The sequence below is a fragment of the Vombatus ursinus genome, unplaced genomic scaffold (assembly GCF_900497805.2).
Source record: "Vombatus ursinus unplaced genomic scaffold, bare-nosed wombat genome assembly UNPS02014172.1, whole genome shotgun sequence".
Classification (NCBI taxonomy): domain Eukaryota; kingdom Metazoa; phylum Chordata; class Mammalia; order Diprotodontia; family Vombatidae; genus Vombatus; species Vombatus ursinus.
The window spans coordinates 278,358-293,856 of record NW_020953950.1 but is presented as its reverse complement, the minus strand read 5'-3'; the positions used below and the strand labels follow the sequence as shown (position 1 = coordinate 293,856).

The window sequence follows — 15,499 nt, the reverse complement described above, 5'->3', positions numbered from 1 at the left end:
AAGACTGTATACTTACAAGAGAGAGGAGGTAGCCTCCATGAAAACATAGAGGCAAGAGAGCACAGAACAAGATCAGGAAATATAGGTTGATTAAGGTTGAGGGTGGGAGGAAGGGATCCCCAGAGGGACTCTGAGAGGGATGAGTAGATTAAGAAATAAAAGGTCAAGGTAACTGGTAGCAGTAAATTAGACCAATGAGGAAGAATAAGGTAAATAGGATGAGAAGGATAATGAGGAAAAATAGAATGGAGGAAAATACACAACAAGTAATTTTAACTTTGAATGTGAATGGGATGAATTTACCCATAAAATGGAAATGGATAGCAGAATGTATTAAAATTTTCAGTTCAATAATATGTTGCTTTCAGGAAACACAATAAAAATGAGAGATATACACAGTTAAAATAAAGGGCTGGAGTAGAATTTATTAAGTAAAAAAAGCAGGGGTAGCAATCATGATCTCAGACAAAGTTAAAGCTAGAATAGATTTAATTAAAAGAGAAAAATTGGAAAATGACACTGTGTCACCAATATTATTCAATATTGTTTAGGTCTCATTTCTCAAATATATAAAGAACTTTGTCAAATTTAGAAGAACAGAAGTTATTCCCCAATTAATAAATGGTCAAGAGATATGAGCAGGTAGTTGGTTTTTTTTTTTTTTGAAGAAATCAAAGCTATATATAATATATGAAAAAATGCTCTAAATCATTATTGGTTAGAGAAATGCAAATTAAAACAGCTTTGAGATATCATCTTACACCTATCAGATTGGTTAAAATGATAGATGCCTTCAATTGGGGAATGGCTAAATAAGCTGTGTGTATATGATGGTGATGGAAAACTACGTAATATAAGAAAGGATGAGTTGGTTGATTTAGAAAAACATGTAAAGACTTAGACCTCTAAAGGAACATGTTATCCACCTCCAAAGAAAGAACTGAGAAATAGAAATATGCATATTATGGTCTTACATACATGTACATGTGTATGTGTGTGTGTGTGTGCATTTAATTGTAGCCTTCTCTAGGGTGGAGTATGTGGGAGGGAGGGAAAAAAATAAAATAAAAAGCACAGAGTAGAGAACAAAAGAGACCTAGAAGGAAGCACTGGGTAGCTTTGAAAACAATGTGTAGTATTTATTACATAGGTTTTCTTGAAATGGAAATTCATTGTTTTATATTAAATCCTCTCTTATGTTCTACTGTGTACATGGAAAGGTTTTTTTTTCCTTCCTCATTTTGTGTTTAAGTTTAAAATGCGTAAAAAAAATTAAAAAATAGATTAGAGATCAAAGAATACTAAAAAAGAGTTCTCAAAAGAATTAGACTATTAAAAATTCTTTCTTGTGAAAGCATAATCACTAATATTAAGAGAAATGCAAATCAAAACAACCCCAAGATTTTACCTCACTCCCAGCAAAATGGCAAAGATGATGATAATAGATGGGAATAGTTAATGTTTGAAGTGTAGGCACATTAATGCATTTTTGGTTACACCGTGAATTAGTACAACCATTCTGGAAAACATGCAAATGATGCATGCAAATTCTGGAATTACACGAATAAAACGATAAAAAAAAATTCAAATTCTTTGACCCAAAGATTCCCCTACGAGGCTCTTGTTAGGTCACAGAAAAAAAGAAATGATCCATTTATACCAAAATATTTATGACACCATTTTTAGTGGTAGCAAATAACTGGAAACAAAGTAGTTTGGGAAGTGGCTAAACAAATTGTAATACCTAATTATAATGAAATATCATTGCGTTGTAAGAAACATTGAATATGATGACAACAGAGCATCATGGAAACTTGCATGAACTGATACAAAGTAAAATAAGCTAGGGTCAGCTAGGTGGCACAGTGGATAGAGCTCTGGCCTTGGAGTCAGGAGGACCTGAGTTCAAATCCAGCCTCAGACACTTGATACTTACTAGCTGTGTGACCCTGAGCAAGTCACTTAACCCCGATTGCCTCATCAAAAAAAAAAAAAAGGTAAGCGGAGCCAGGATAATAATATGCACAATGACTATGACAATGTAAATGAAAAGAACACCCACCACAAAATAAAGTAAGTGTTGCAAAATACAAGGCACAAACTTGGCCCCAAAGAAGGTATATGAGAAGAATGTCACCACCCTGCTCCTTCTTTGCAAAGGTGGGGGGTGGGGTATCCACAGGTGTTAGACATTGCATAGAAGATCAGATTTTTTCCATTTATTGACCAGTTTCCCTAATTTTCTTTTCCTTCACTTTTTTCTTAAAACAAAACAAAACAAAAACCTTGGTAATACAGGATGATTCCCTTGGGGGAGGAAAAGTAGCATTACAAGGGTAAATACAAGGGGATGTAAAAACAAAAGATATCAATAAAAATCTGTTTTAAAAACCAAAAAGTATGAATAAGAATTATTTTAAAAAACAATAGCAATACAAGTGATCTCGGTAGCTTTCTTTAACACTACTTCATCTTGCTAACTAGATTCTAAAGCTCTTAGTTACTGACTAGACATTTATAGCTGCTAAAAAAAAGAAGTACTAATTTTTGGGGCCCTCTAAATTTCAATGCCCTGACCAAAGATCTGTTGTCTCTGCCCTGAGGCTGATTTTAAAATTAATTAACACGGGGGCAGCTAGGTGGTGCAGTGGATGCAGCACTGGCCCTGGAGTCAGGAGGACGAGAACCAGGTAATTAGGGGTGGGGAGTGGGGAGGAGGAAATCTTTGCAGCAAGTTTCTCTGATAAAGGTCTAATTTCCAAGATATGTATGATTCAAATTTACAAAAATAAGAGTCACTGCCGAATTAGTGATAAATGGTCAAAGGATATGAATAGTCAATTTTCAGAGGGAGAAACCTAAACCATCAATAACCAGAAGAAAAAATGCTCATCATTTGGGTAATGACTGAACAAGTTATGGGGTGTGTGTGTGCGTGTGTGTGTGTGTGTGTGTGTGTGTGTGCATGCACATACAAACACACTATATATATCTATATATACACATGTCTATGTATATATGTATATACATACACAGATACGTATATATATATATACATATATGATGGAATACCATTGTGCTATAAGAAATAATGAAAAGAATGTCTTCAAAGAAACATGGGAAGATATATATGAACTGATGCAGAGTGAAGTGAGCAAAATTAGTAGAACAATTTAGACAATAACAACAATATTGTACAGATAACTTTCAAAAAGGATAGTTAGGAGGTGGTGCAGTGGATAGAGCGCTGGGCCTAGAGTCAGGAAGACTCATCATCCTACATTCAAATCCAGCCTGAGATACTTCCTAGCTGTGTGACCCCAAGCAAGTCACTTAACCCTGTTTCCCTCAGTTTCCTCATCTGTAAAATGAGATGGAGAAGGAAATGGTAAAGCACTCCAGTATCTTTGCCAAGAAAACCCCAAATAAGGTCACAAAGAGCTGGACGCTATTGAAATGACAACAACAACTCTAAAAACTTAGGAATTCTGATCAACACAATGACCAACTACAGTTCCATAGGACTCAAGATGAAACATTCCATTCACCTCTTGATGATGAGGTCATGGTCTCATAGTACAGAAATTTTTCACACACATATATATGTAGAAAAGGGCCAATGTGGAAATTTGTTTTGCTTGACTATACATGTTTGCAACAGGGATTTTGTTTTTCTTGTTTTCTCAAAGGGGAGGGGGGAGAGAGAAAATGTAGAAAATAAAATGCAGTTTAATTTTCTTTAAAAAGAAATTATATGAGGGACAGTTTCAATGAAACCACAGAAAATGAGTATGAGACTGCAGAAGGAGGTGAGAAGGACCCCAACAGCAATTTGGATGGTAACAACAATATTTTAAAGACAACTGACTATAAAAGACTTGGGAACTCTGATCAACACAATGACCAGCCACAATTCCAGAGGACTTATGATGAAACAAGCTATTCACCTCCTGATGGTGAGGTCATGGACTCAGAGGGCAGATGGGACATTTTTTTGGATATGGTCAATTTGGGCATTTGTTTTGCTTGACTCTACATGTTTGTAACAAGGGTGTTGCTTTTCTTGTTTTCTCAATTGGGAGGGCCAAGGGGTGGGTTAAAAGGAGGGAGGACAGATCTTTGTTTGAATATAAAATTTAATTTTAAAAAAGAAATAATATAAAATAAGGTTGGAAAGGGAGGTTGAAGTCATATGTCCTTAAATGCTTAGCACAGTGCCTGGCACATAGTAGGCGCTTAATAAATGTTTATTGAAATGCTAGATTGAGGATTTTGTCTTCTACTCTATAAGAAATAGCCACTGAAGGTTTTTATGGAAGGAGGAAAGGGAGGAAAGGAGTAAGGAAGGAAGGAGGGAAGAAGGGAAAAGAGGAGGTAAGGGAAAGGAAGGCAAGGGAATGCAAGCGAAGGGAAGAAGGAAGGAAGGAAGGAAGGAAAGAAGGAAGGAAGGAAGAAAGAAAGGAAGGAAGGAAGGAGCATTTTTACAAAGCATTTATTAAGCACTTATCACGTGCTAAGGACTATGCTAAGCCTGCAGAAATAAACACAAAAGAGAAGCTAATCCCTGCCTTCAAGGAGCTTATATTCTTCTCAGGGGAGTCATTTCTATAGGGGAGCAGTGACCAAAGAGGCATATTTGGGTTGGGAAAGTCACAGAGATAGTGAGCCACAGGGGAAGTGGATTGACACACCTTTTCCAGGAGCAATGACAAGGCTAATTTGATTATTGCTCCACAGCTGGAAAAGGCAGGTAAGGAAGCAGTTCCCACATGACTTCGTGATGGCTGCAAAGAGGGAGGTGCAGAGTGAAGTGAAGTCAGGCAGGAGATAGGCTGCCACCAATCAGGAAGGAGAACCCGCTTGGCAGAGTTCTGGAGATGAAAGGGTAAGTCTTCTGTACCTTGGTTTCTGGTCCAGACAAAGAACTGGCCTAGGAAAGAGGTGGCATTGTCAGACCTGGGTTTTAGGTTATTTTGGCAGTTGTGTGAAGGATGGACTGGAGAGGAAAGATACTGGAGGCAAGGAGGCCAAGAAGCGGGCTCTTTCTGCAGTACATGCAAGAGGCAATGAAGGCCTCTTGAGTGGTCAAGAGGAGACCCATAGAAGAGAGACCATGGAAATAAAAATGAATCATGATGGGATATGGAGATCAGGGGGAGGGAAGAGGCAGGGGCTATAGGCATTTATTTGGGGATAAGTCAACCAGTAACACGTGTTATAGGGAAGACTCCAAGCCTCCAATGGATAGTAACACATAGTAGACCCAAATGTTGAATCTTGCCTTGTCTGAACTCTTGACAAAAAGTGCATTGGGTGGTCGGGGAAGGGAGAGATCTTCAGTGGCTAGTGTTATCAAGCAACTAGCATTGAGTAAGCACCCCCTATTCGGAAAGGCTACCTAGGGGAGATATGAATGCAGTGATTTGCCCAGTGCTCCCCAGCCCTACATCTGGGGAAACAGCTCAAAAGCCGTATCTGGATGAGGGTGGAGCATAGCAAGGAAAAGACGAGAAAGCCAGGTCTCTCAGTTCCATCTTGTATGAAGGCTGACTCAGCAGTGAGAGCCCTCCTCTGCTCCCTGAGTCACTGGCCTCTGGGCTCGCATTGTTTTTGGGTGAGTAGGGTAGGGAGTGGCAGAGACTACCCCAGGGGTCCCAGCCCCCAGCGGCTGAAGAATTCTACTGGGAAGGAATACTACTATGCCCCAGAGATCACAAAGATGAAAAATCCAAATTCACATCAGTTCCTGATAGAGTCCACATATCAGATTTTTATTAGAAATGCTGCAAATGTATTCCACCCACTGACTATTAGACAAAATAGAAACTCTTCAGTCAGCCTGGCATTCAAAGACCTCCACTCTTTGGCTCCCACTTATATTTCCAGCCTAATATCATTCATACTACTCACCTTCACAGACTTTCCTCTCCAGCCAAACTGGCTTACTCAGTAACTGCTACCTGAACTAGACTGTTTATCTCCCTTCTCCATGGATTTGCATGAGTCATCCCCTCTGTCTTGCTCTCTTCCTCCTCCTCCTCTTCCTTCTCTCCTCCTTCTCCTTCTTCTTCCTCTTCCTCTTCTTCTTCTTCTTCTCCTCCCTTGTCTCCCTTTCAGGCTCAGCTCAGGTGCCACCCCCTCCAGAATTCTTCCCTGGTTTTTCTTCCTGGATATTAATCATCTTTCCCTCCCTCCTCAATCTTTCTTATTTGTATATTTGTGTATTCCTAAAATATAAACTCTTTGGGGACAAAAATTATTTTGTGTCTTTGTATCCCCAGCATAGTGTTTTGAATGTAGTAGGGGCTTAATAAATCATAGGATCGTAGAATAATAGATTGAGTGTAAGAAGGGACCTCGGAAGCTATCCAGATTCCCTCATTTTACAGGTAATAGGTGCCACAGAGCATGTGCAGAGCTGTCCTGTGTTCTGGCCAGTGCTGAAGGACTCAGAGGATTTGAGGATGATGAGGTGAACTGTTCTCACTTGTCTCTTTTCTTCCCAGCTGCAGATCAGGTCAGAAATATTAACATCTCTCCCACAAGAGGTGGTGGATAGGGGTGCCCTTCTCCCTATGTTGGCCAAATGGCTATCGCTCCCAGGTTGCAACTAGAATAAACATACAGCTAGGCAAGCTGAGCCTGGGCCTTGGGGGCCCTTGCTATGTTTTCCACTGTGTTTCCTTTGCTGAGTACAGTCATGCTGAAATAGATGAATCCAGTGTTGGAGTCAACCCTGCAAATCTAAGAAGTTAGAGATACTGAGTCCTTGGTTATAGCTGACTGCTGTAGCGAGGGGAATTGTTGCATCAGCGATCGTGCTGCCAACACAGGAAGCATTCAAGTCCCTGGGATAGCTTGCCAAAAGATGTTTATCTGAGGGAGCTGTTTGGATGGTTCGGGGTAGTTGTGAAATGTAAAATGAAAATTCATCAATCTCACAAATTACATTGTTCATGTCTTAGCATTTTAAGTATCAGCTTCCTGAGAGAGTAAAACTAATTATAAATTACTGAATCATATTTTTAAAGTATTTCTGTCAATGCAGGCATGCTTGAGGGTCTTGGGTGTATTGAGCATTTTTTTTGTGTGTAGGAAATAAAATAGCTGTCCCATACCTGATTTGTATTATACAACAAATACTTTTCTAGTGCCCCTTTAGCATGAACCAAATTGAATCCATAAATAATTTCCCTATTGTGACAAGGTGGGAATGTAAAGAGGCAAAGAGCTCAGGAAAAAGAGGCTGACCCTTATTTTGGGCAGTTAAGCTCCTTCAGTTCTGAACCAGATCCAGTCATAGTCCTTGGGTTCAGTGAAAAAGATCCCTTAGTGGAAAGGGAGAGGGTGCAGTGTTCAAGCCCCTTAAACTGAGCTATTGTTAATGTTAGATACAGATGAGGAAACTGAGACCCAGAGAAAGGTAAGATGACTTACCCAAAGTCACCCAAGTTTAAATGGCAATGGTAGAATTTGAATCCAGGTCCTCTGACTCCAAATTCATTGCTCTTTCTACTATTTGAACTAGACTGAATTGAATAGAATTAAATTAAATTGGAGCTGATAATTTTAGAAAAAAAATTAGATAAAGATTTAAACAGCTCTGGTGTACCCGGAATCAGAAAACCTGGGTGCTGGGCCTGGCCCTGCTCTTTACCAGTTATATCATTTTGGGCAAGTTATTTCCCCTCTCTGGGGCTGTTCCCTTATCTGTAAAACTGGAGGATTTTTAAACCTCCTTCCTGCTCTAATATTCTGTGATTCTTCACTTCCCACTGGGCTGCCCTCCTCCAGACTTCTCTCTCCATGTCCCAAGAACCTTTTCATCCTGCAGGATCACATCAGCCCTGGGCTGATGGGCGCCTCATGGGTGTCCTCCACCCAAGTAGAGGATGGAGTACCTCCCTCCTAAAACCTCCATTTAAAGAGGTTGCCCGGGCCAGTCATCTCTTCGTTTCCCACCTGGACGTCTCCATCATGCTGGGTACCTTCCCCCTCCTCCACACCTTGTCAGTTTCCTTCTTTGTCTTCTCTGCTCCCATTGCATCGTAAGCTCTCTGAGGACAGGCTCTATCTTTCTTTTTCCTATATGCATCCCCAGAGCTTGGCACAGAGCCTGGTACCTAATAGGCACCTGATGAATGTTTATTCATTGACAGGCTTTAACCTGGAGCTAGGAATCTCTCCCTATGTCAACCATGGGAGCTGTGGGTCAGGGCTCTACTGTCTGTATGGGAGAACAAGGGTCCTGATCCCTCACCTCCATGATGCATTTCTCCCTGCCCACAGCAACCATCTCAAAAATAAATGTATTCCAGCCGGGGACTCAGGCTTGCAGGGGTTGGGGGTTAGCAGTAGCCAGCAATTACTTTCTAAGCACCTACATGCTCCAAACTCTATGATGTCTCCACCTATCTCTATATCGGGACAGGATGGACCCATTGGCCCTTCAGGCTCACCCACTGACCCTTAACCTGAGGTCCTGCTGATGTCCAAGCCCAAGGTTTAGGTCTTCAAACATTTCGCTTGCAGGAGGGGGATCCCCCCATACTCCAAATCTCAAAAAGTAGACACAAAAGACTAAAGCTTAGGAACTTGGTAAGGGGCAAATGTGTCCTCCTCTCAGCAGGAAACTTCCCCTTCAAAAAAGGAGGAAGCCAGTGAGTATGGTGGGCACAGGGCCAGGCAGGGTCCAGGGCTTATCAGATTCAGACAAAAGCCCAGGGTTCCGGTGATAGGCTCTGCTGTATTTACTGGCACATACCAATCTGTGGAATTGGAAACAGTTCAGGATGTAGCCTGGGGCCCTGGCTGAATGCTATATCCACGTAAGCCTTAGTTTCTTTATTTGTAAAACGAGGGGGTAAGAATAGATACTTTCTAAGGTCCCTCTCAGCTCTAAGATTCTCTGTCCTGAAGTTCCTTCTAACTCTGATGTCCTCTGTTCTAAGGTCCTTATCAGCTCTGACATTCTGTGTTCTAAAGTCCTTCCAGCTCTGACAATTCTGAGTCTTTTCCTTTTTTAAAATCCTTAGGGAGCAGATGAGAGAAAGGAGCCTGGGAATGGAGGGGGAGGGGGTTTCTTCTCCTATTGAAGCTACTAGAGGCTCTGGAGACACTTTTCACCAATGGGGGTCGGAGAGACAGTGTTTCTGGGGACACTCTCCTCGGGCCTCAAAGGTGCACATTACTCAGAGGAAGGCAGACTATATGCTATTTGGGTAGACTTGGTCTGGGATTCTAGGAATGGGGACTCAATGAGGGATGGAAATTCAGTAAAGGAATAGGGATTACGTCAGGGACATAGAAAGCTCAGTGAAGGGATGAGGGAGTCTCAGTTGACCATTTCCTTCTCCAGCTCATTTTGCAGATGAGAAAACTGAGGCAAACAGGGTGAAGTGACTTGCTCAAGGTCACACAGATAGTACGTGTAGGCAGCTGGATTTGGACTCAGATCTTCCTGCCTCCGGGCCTGGAGCTCTGTCCACTGTACCTCCTGTGAAAAAAGAAAGTGAATACCCATGCACTAGGGAATGTCTGGACAAATTGAGGGACACAAATGTAATGGAATATCATTCTACCTTACGAAAGGATGAATGTGAAAAGTTCAGAGACATTTGGGAAGACTCATATGAATAAATACAGAGTGATGTGGGCAGAACCCAGAAAATCATTTAGGCAGTGACCATAATAATTTAATGGAGAAGGAAATGGCAAACAACTCCGGTATCTTTGCCAAGAAAATTCCATTGACATTATTGGCGTGCAGTGGTCCGGGGGTCACAAAGAGTCACACATACTGAACAACAAAAATAATAATTTAAGAGAAAAACAAGGGGCAGCTACATGGCACAGTAGATAGAGCACCAGCATTGGAATCAGGAGGACCTGAGTTCAAATCCAGTCTCAGACACGTAACACTCACTAGCCGTGTGACTCTGGGAAAATCACTTAACCCCAATTGCCTAACCAAAAAAAAAAAAGAAAGAAATTAAAGAAAATGTTTATGGGGCAGTTAGGTTGTACAGTGGATAGAGCTCTGGCCTTAGAGTCAGGAGGACCTGAGTTCAAATCTGGTCTCAGACATATGACACTTACTAGCTGTGTGACCCTGGGCAAGTCACTTAACCGCAATTGCCTCACCAAAAAAAAAAAGGCAAAAAACAGAGAGAGAGAGAGAAACGATACTGAGAGACTTCAAAACTCTGATCAATGCAGTGATCAATTGTGACTTCAGAGGGCCGATGGTGAACTGTGGCTTCCCTATCTTGGAAGAGAGGTGGCAGACTCCAGGTGCAGAGTGTGGCATGCATTTTCAGACTTGGCCAATGCGCTGTGTTGTGTTGCTTGGCTATATTTATTATTACAAGGGAGGGTTCTGTGGAGAGATAGGGGAGCCATTGGGAAGTGACAATGATGTAAAACAGAATAGAGCAGTAACAAAAAAATCTAAAAAGAGGGGGACAAAGAAGGTGAGGCATGGGGTCAGGAATTCCCAGACCAAGTGAGCCATGGGCAGTATTAACGATTTCTAGCTCTCTCTGGAGGGCCTCTGTGAGACAATTAAGGATAAAACAGGCCTCTCCTTGGCCTCTCCATCTCCCAAGCCCTAGTTCGCTTCCATGGGGCAATCTTCTTCCTTCGGGGTCAGTGGGAGGGACGTGCTTCCAGTCCCTTGGGCACGAGGGTCCCCCTCCTCCTGCCTGGATTTTGGGCTATGGAGGACTATGTGTGTTGGAAGTTTTGGTGGTGAGGGGGAGGGTGGGGAAGCGTCTGGCTCCAGACAGCCCCGGGCAGGGGAGCAGGCCCCCAACCGTGGGAATGAGCTGGGTTAGAGCACAGCTGACTCAGGCCTCTGGAATCACTGAGGGTTTAATGCCGAGACAGCTGTTGACATAGCCCTACTCCCTGGCAATGGGGCTTAGGGAAAGGGGGCGGGAGGTTGTTTTCTGGTGGGTACTTCTCCTTCCCGCAGCCTTGGGTCCTCCGCTCTGAAGCCTGATTTGAGAGAGCTTTGGGAAACAAAGGCAGAGGAAGACGTACTAGAGGGATGAGAGATTGGGCTGGGAAGTGTCTCTTCTGGAGACTTCTCCAACAATGCTAAAGGGTCTGTTATCTCATGGAAGTGGATGTTGCCTCAAACCATGCCGGTGCCTACTTGTCCAGGCCTGCCCAGCCTAAGCAAGGCTCTTTCATGACATCCTATAAATTCCCCACCGGGCCCACCCAAAGCTGGGGGTTCTCTTCACTTTCTCAGGACATTGAGAGGATGCCAGTGGAGCGCACAACTGCTCATCAGTTATCCTTTACTATGGACACCTGACCAGCCCATCTTCTTTATTTTAATTTTTTTTTTGTAAATAGTACTTGTTTCCCAATTACATGTAAAGATTGTTTTCAACATCCTTTTTTTTTTTTACAAGATTTTGAGTTTCAATTTTTTTCTCCCTCCCTACATCCTCCCTCCCCAAGACAGCAAACAATCTGATATAGGTTATACATGTGCAATCATGTAAACATATTTCCACATATGTGGAAAGAAGAAACAGAACAAAAGGGAAAAGACAAAAAAAAACACAGAGAAAAAGTGAAAATAGTATATTTCGATCTGCATTCAGACTCCCATAGTTCTTTCTCTGGGTGTGGATGGCATTTTCCAACATGAGTCTTTTGGAATTGTCTTAGATCATTAAATTGCTGATAAGATAGCTAAGTCTATTAGATCTAAGTTGATCATCACATAATATTGCTGTTACTGTGTATAATGTTCTGGTTCTGCTCACTTCACTCAGCATCAGTTTATGTAAGTCTTTCCAGGTTTTTTTGAAGTCTGCCTGCTCATCATTTCTTATAGCACAATAGTATTCCATTGCATTCATATACCACAACTTATTCAATCACTCCCCGATTAATGGGCATCCCCTCAATTTCTAATTCTTAGCCACCACAAAAAGAGCTGCTATAAATATTTTTGTACATGTGGGTCCTTTTCCCTTTTTTATGATCTCTTTGTAGCCCAACTTTTTTAGTGATTATGCATTTCTTTGATGGTGGTTTTTAATACCATTTTTCTCCCATAATCCTTTTTTTTTTTTTTGGCAACCTGCATCCATCCACCCTCCGTGAACCTCCCCAATGCATCCTTAGTTCTTGATGAGATTATAATTGGCCGTGCTTAGGGCCATGCTGGTATATATTTAACAACCAGCTCTCCAAAAATTCAGGATGCACTTCTAAGCTAAATTTGCATTACTGTCATTTTCTTCATCCCTTTCTTAAACCCAAATAAACAATAAAACAATAAATCAAGCCCTGATAAGTAGACTTTGCTGATTTCTGAGGGGTAAATGCTTACTCTGAAAATCTAAGCCTCAGCCATGTGGTTAAAACACACCCCTGGTCATGACCTGAAGCCATCCAATTTCCCTGGAGGAATATTGACTGGAAGGCATTGTCCCCTGAGTTGTTGGGGTAGGGTTAATATGGAAAGCAGCAGTCACCGTTAAGGAATACAGTCCAACCAGAGGCTTTGAAACCCATAGGCCCAGCCTTGCCCTTCCCACAGATATGAGAGAAGGAGAAGAAAGAGAGGAAGGAATTAAGAATCCTTCCCATCTGTAGAGTTCCTAATGTCACTTTCACAGAGTCTAGTAACTGACATTTATATTATGCTCCAGGGTTTACAAATCTTTCGACAACCCTATGAATGCAAGGATTACTACACCCATTTTATAGAAGGGGAAAATGAAACAAAATGACTTACTCAAGATCATACAGCTTGTTGATAGACTCAGAATTCTAACTGAAGTCACCTGGTTCCAAGACTAGCTCCCTTCCTACTGTACTGTGCTCTTTCACATCCGTACTATTTCTGATCCTCACAACATCTCTCTCCTTTTTTTTTTCTTTTTGGAGGTAATCAGGGTTAAGGGACTTGCCCAGGGTCACACAGTTAGTAAGTATCTGAGGCCAGATTTGAACTCAGGTCCTTCTGACTCCAGGGCTGGTGCAGTATCCATTGTGCCACCTAGTTGGCCCCTGCATCTTTTTTGAATAAATAGTTCTCAGAGCTGGAAGGGACCTAAAAACACGCCCAGTCCCCAGCCTTCATGCTTTAAAAAAAAGTATTATTATCCCCATTTTATAGATGAGGAAACTGAGGCTAAGCTTCATGGACATTCATTCATTGATTCAATTTGTAGTGGAGTTAATTAGGGGTATAACCTGATCTGCTGACTTGGGACACCTCCAGTGGAACTGGTCATGCTTTCCATGGGGAGAGACATGTGCTCTAGTTCAGCAGTGACCCATTGGCACTTTGAGACGATATGACCATCCTTCTTGGGAATCACGGTCCCTATCATGGGGGCTATGTCAAAGATGATTGTCAAATGGAAGACCCAGCCACCCACTCAGGAGGCTTAAAAGGAGAAACATCTTCTGTTCCTTTTCTCTTTTCTCCTGGGCCTGAGTGAGGAAGACCCTCTCTCATTAAAGGTCCCAGCTTTGGGGACACAGTTTTTCTCATATTTTATGCCCGTATTTGGAGTTATTCCAGGAAAAGTTCCTTGAACAAAACATAGGTTTGGCTCATGTCTAGGGTCTTCCTTGTTGTTAATCAGTCATTTCAGTCGTGTCTGACTCTTTGTGACCCCATTTGGGGTTTTCTTGGCAAAGATGCTGAAGTGGTTTACCATTTCTTTCTCCAGCTCATTTTTTTTACAGATGAGGAAACTGAGGCAAACAGGGTGAAGTGACTTGCCCAGGGTCACACAGCTTACTAAGTATCTGAGGCTGGATTTGAACTTAGATCTTCTTGAGTCCATGCCCAGCATTCTATCCACCATGCCACCTAGATGCCCTTATCCATAAATATATGTGTGTTGTACTATACTAGTAATTATAATTGGGCAGCTAGGTGGAACCTGGGTTCAAATCTAACATTAGATACTTACTAGCCGTGTGAATCTGGGCAAGTCAAATGGAGATAATAACAGCATCTACCTTCCAGGTGGAGGATCAAATGAGATAATATTAGTTGCAATGGAAATGCTTATGTCCTTTCCTCCCCCTTCCCCTTATGGACATTAATAAAATTTAGACAAAAACACAACTTAAAGGTTGATGGCCTAAAAGAATGAAATAATTATTTGATCCTAGAGAATATAGGGAGATACTATATTTTATTGAGAAGGGGGTTGGCACGGTCACACCTGCACTTTAGGAAGATCAATGCGGCAGCCTGGGGAGAGGCTTGAGGTAGGGAGAGGTGGAGGCAGTAGCAACAGGGTGAGGTGACCAGACATGCTCCAGGGTGGTGGGGAAAAAGGGTCAGAGATATCAGAGGGTCAGAAAAGACAAGGCTTGGTGATGGATTGGATGTTCGAGGTGAGGGGGGATGAGGAGTCCTGGATCACAGTAAAGCTATAGACCTGGATGACAGGAATGATTGGTGCCCAGCCTTCCAGGGCTGTTATGAGACTCACACATCATCCATGCCAGCTCATCCTGGGAGACTCACTGCCCCCTAAAATGAAAGGAGGGGGAGGTATTGGGGCTCTTATCTACTACTCACCTGGCTTCCTTTTAAATCCCAGCAAAAATCCCACCTTCTGCCTTTCTAAGTCCTTCCTAATGCTAGGTACTTTCTTCTGTTGGTTTTTTTTTTTTTTTTGCTTTTTGGTGAGGCAATCAGGGTTAAGTGACTTGTTCAGGGTCACACAGATAGTGCCAAGTGTCTGAGGCCAGATTTGAACTCAGGTCCTCCTGACCAGAGTTCTATCCATTGCGCTTCTGTTGATTATTTCAATTTTATCTTGTATACAGCTTGTTTGTACATGGTTGTTTGCGTGTTATTTCTTCCATTAGTCTGTGAATTCCCTGAAAGCAGGGGCTGAATTTTTTTTTTTGCCTCTCTTTGTATCCTTAGGGTTTAACACAGTGTCTGGCACACAGTAAGTACTCAATAAATGCTTGTTGACTGACTAGGACTGTCCCTGCCCTGTACCACCTCCTAAGGGGCATTGGCTTCCAGTAAACTGGGGAAAAGGTGATGGTTACTGGTTGTAGGGCAGGGGAATTTTTCCAATGGTACCTTCAAAGTTACTGCTGTAGGTATCCCATTTACCATTGGGTTCTAAGTGTCTGCAGGGATCAACACTCAGTTCAGGAGGTTGGAGGTTGGGAGGCTGAACTGCACATCAGAGGAGGCAGAGAGGGGGGAGGCATGTAGGGGGCTAAGAGTAGATGTTGTGTCTGAGGCATGTCCCATAATTAGCCTTTGTGGGGAGAATGATATGGTGCCCATCCCCTCCCCTCTGGTTAGCTGATTGCAAACCTCTTGGGATCAGATTACAGTCCCCCAGGAGGTTCGAGGCACACTTTCGAGACCACTAACCCAGAAATGTACATTCCATCATTGCCATATGCATATGTCTTCCATAACTGCTGATGAGGAGGGAGGAGGAGAGAGAAATCCCCACCCAATACCCTCACTGGA

At 42.3% G+C, this 15,499-nt stretch overlaps 1 protein-coding gene across 1 annotated transcript in view; it reads left to right on the top strand.

The window, feature by feature from the left end:
* Window positions 1-6,433: 6,433 nt before the first annotated feature.
* Window positions 6,434-15,499, top strand: part of FBLIM1 (filamin binding LIM protein 1) — a 53,488-nt gene continuing 44,422 nt past the window's right edge. The window contains exon 1 of the mRNA XM_027859784.1: window positions 6,434-6,472. The gene's annotated coding sequence lies outside the window, so the exon portion shown is untranslated. The remainder of the gene's footprint in view (window positions 6,473-15,499) is intronic.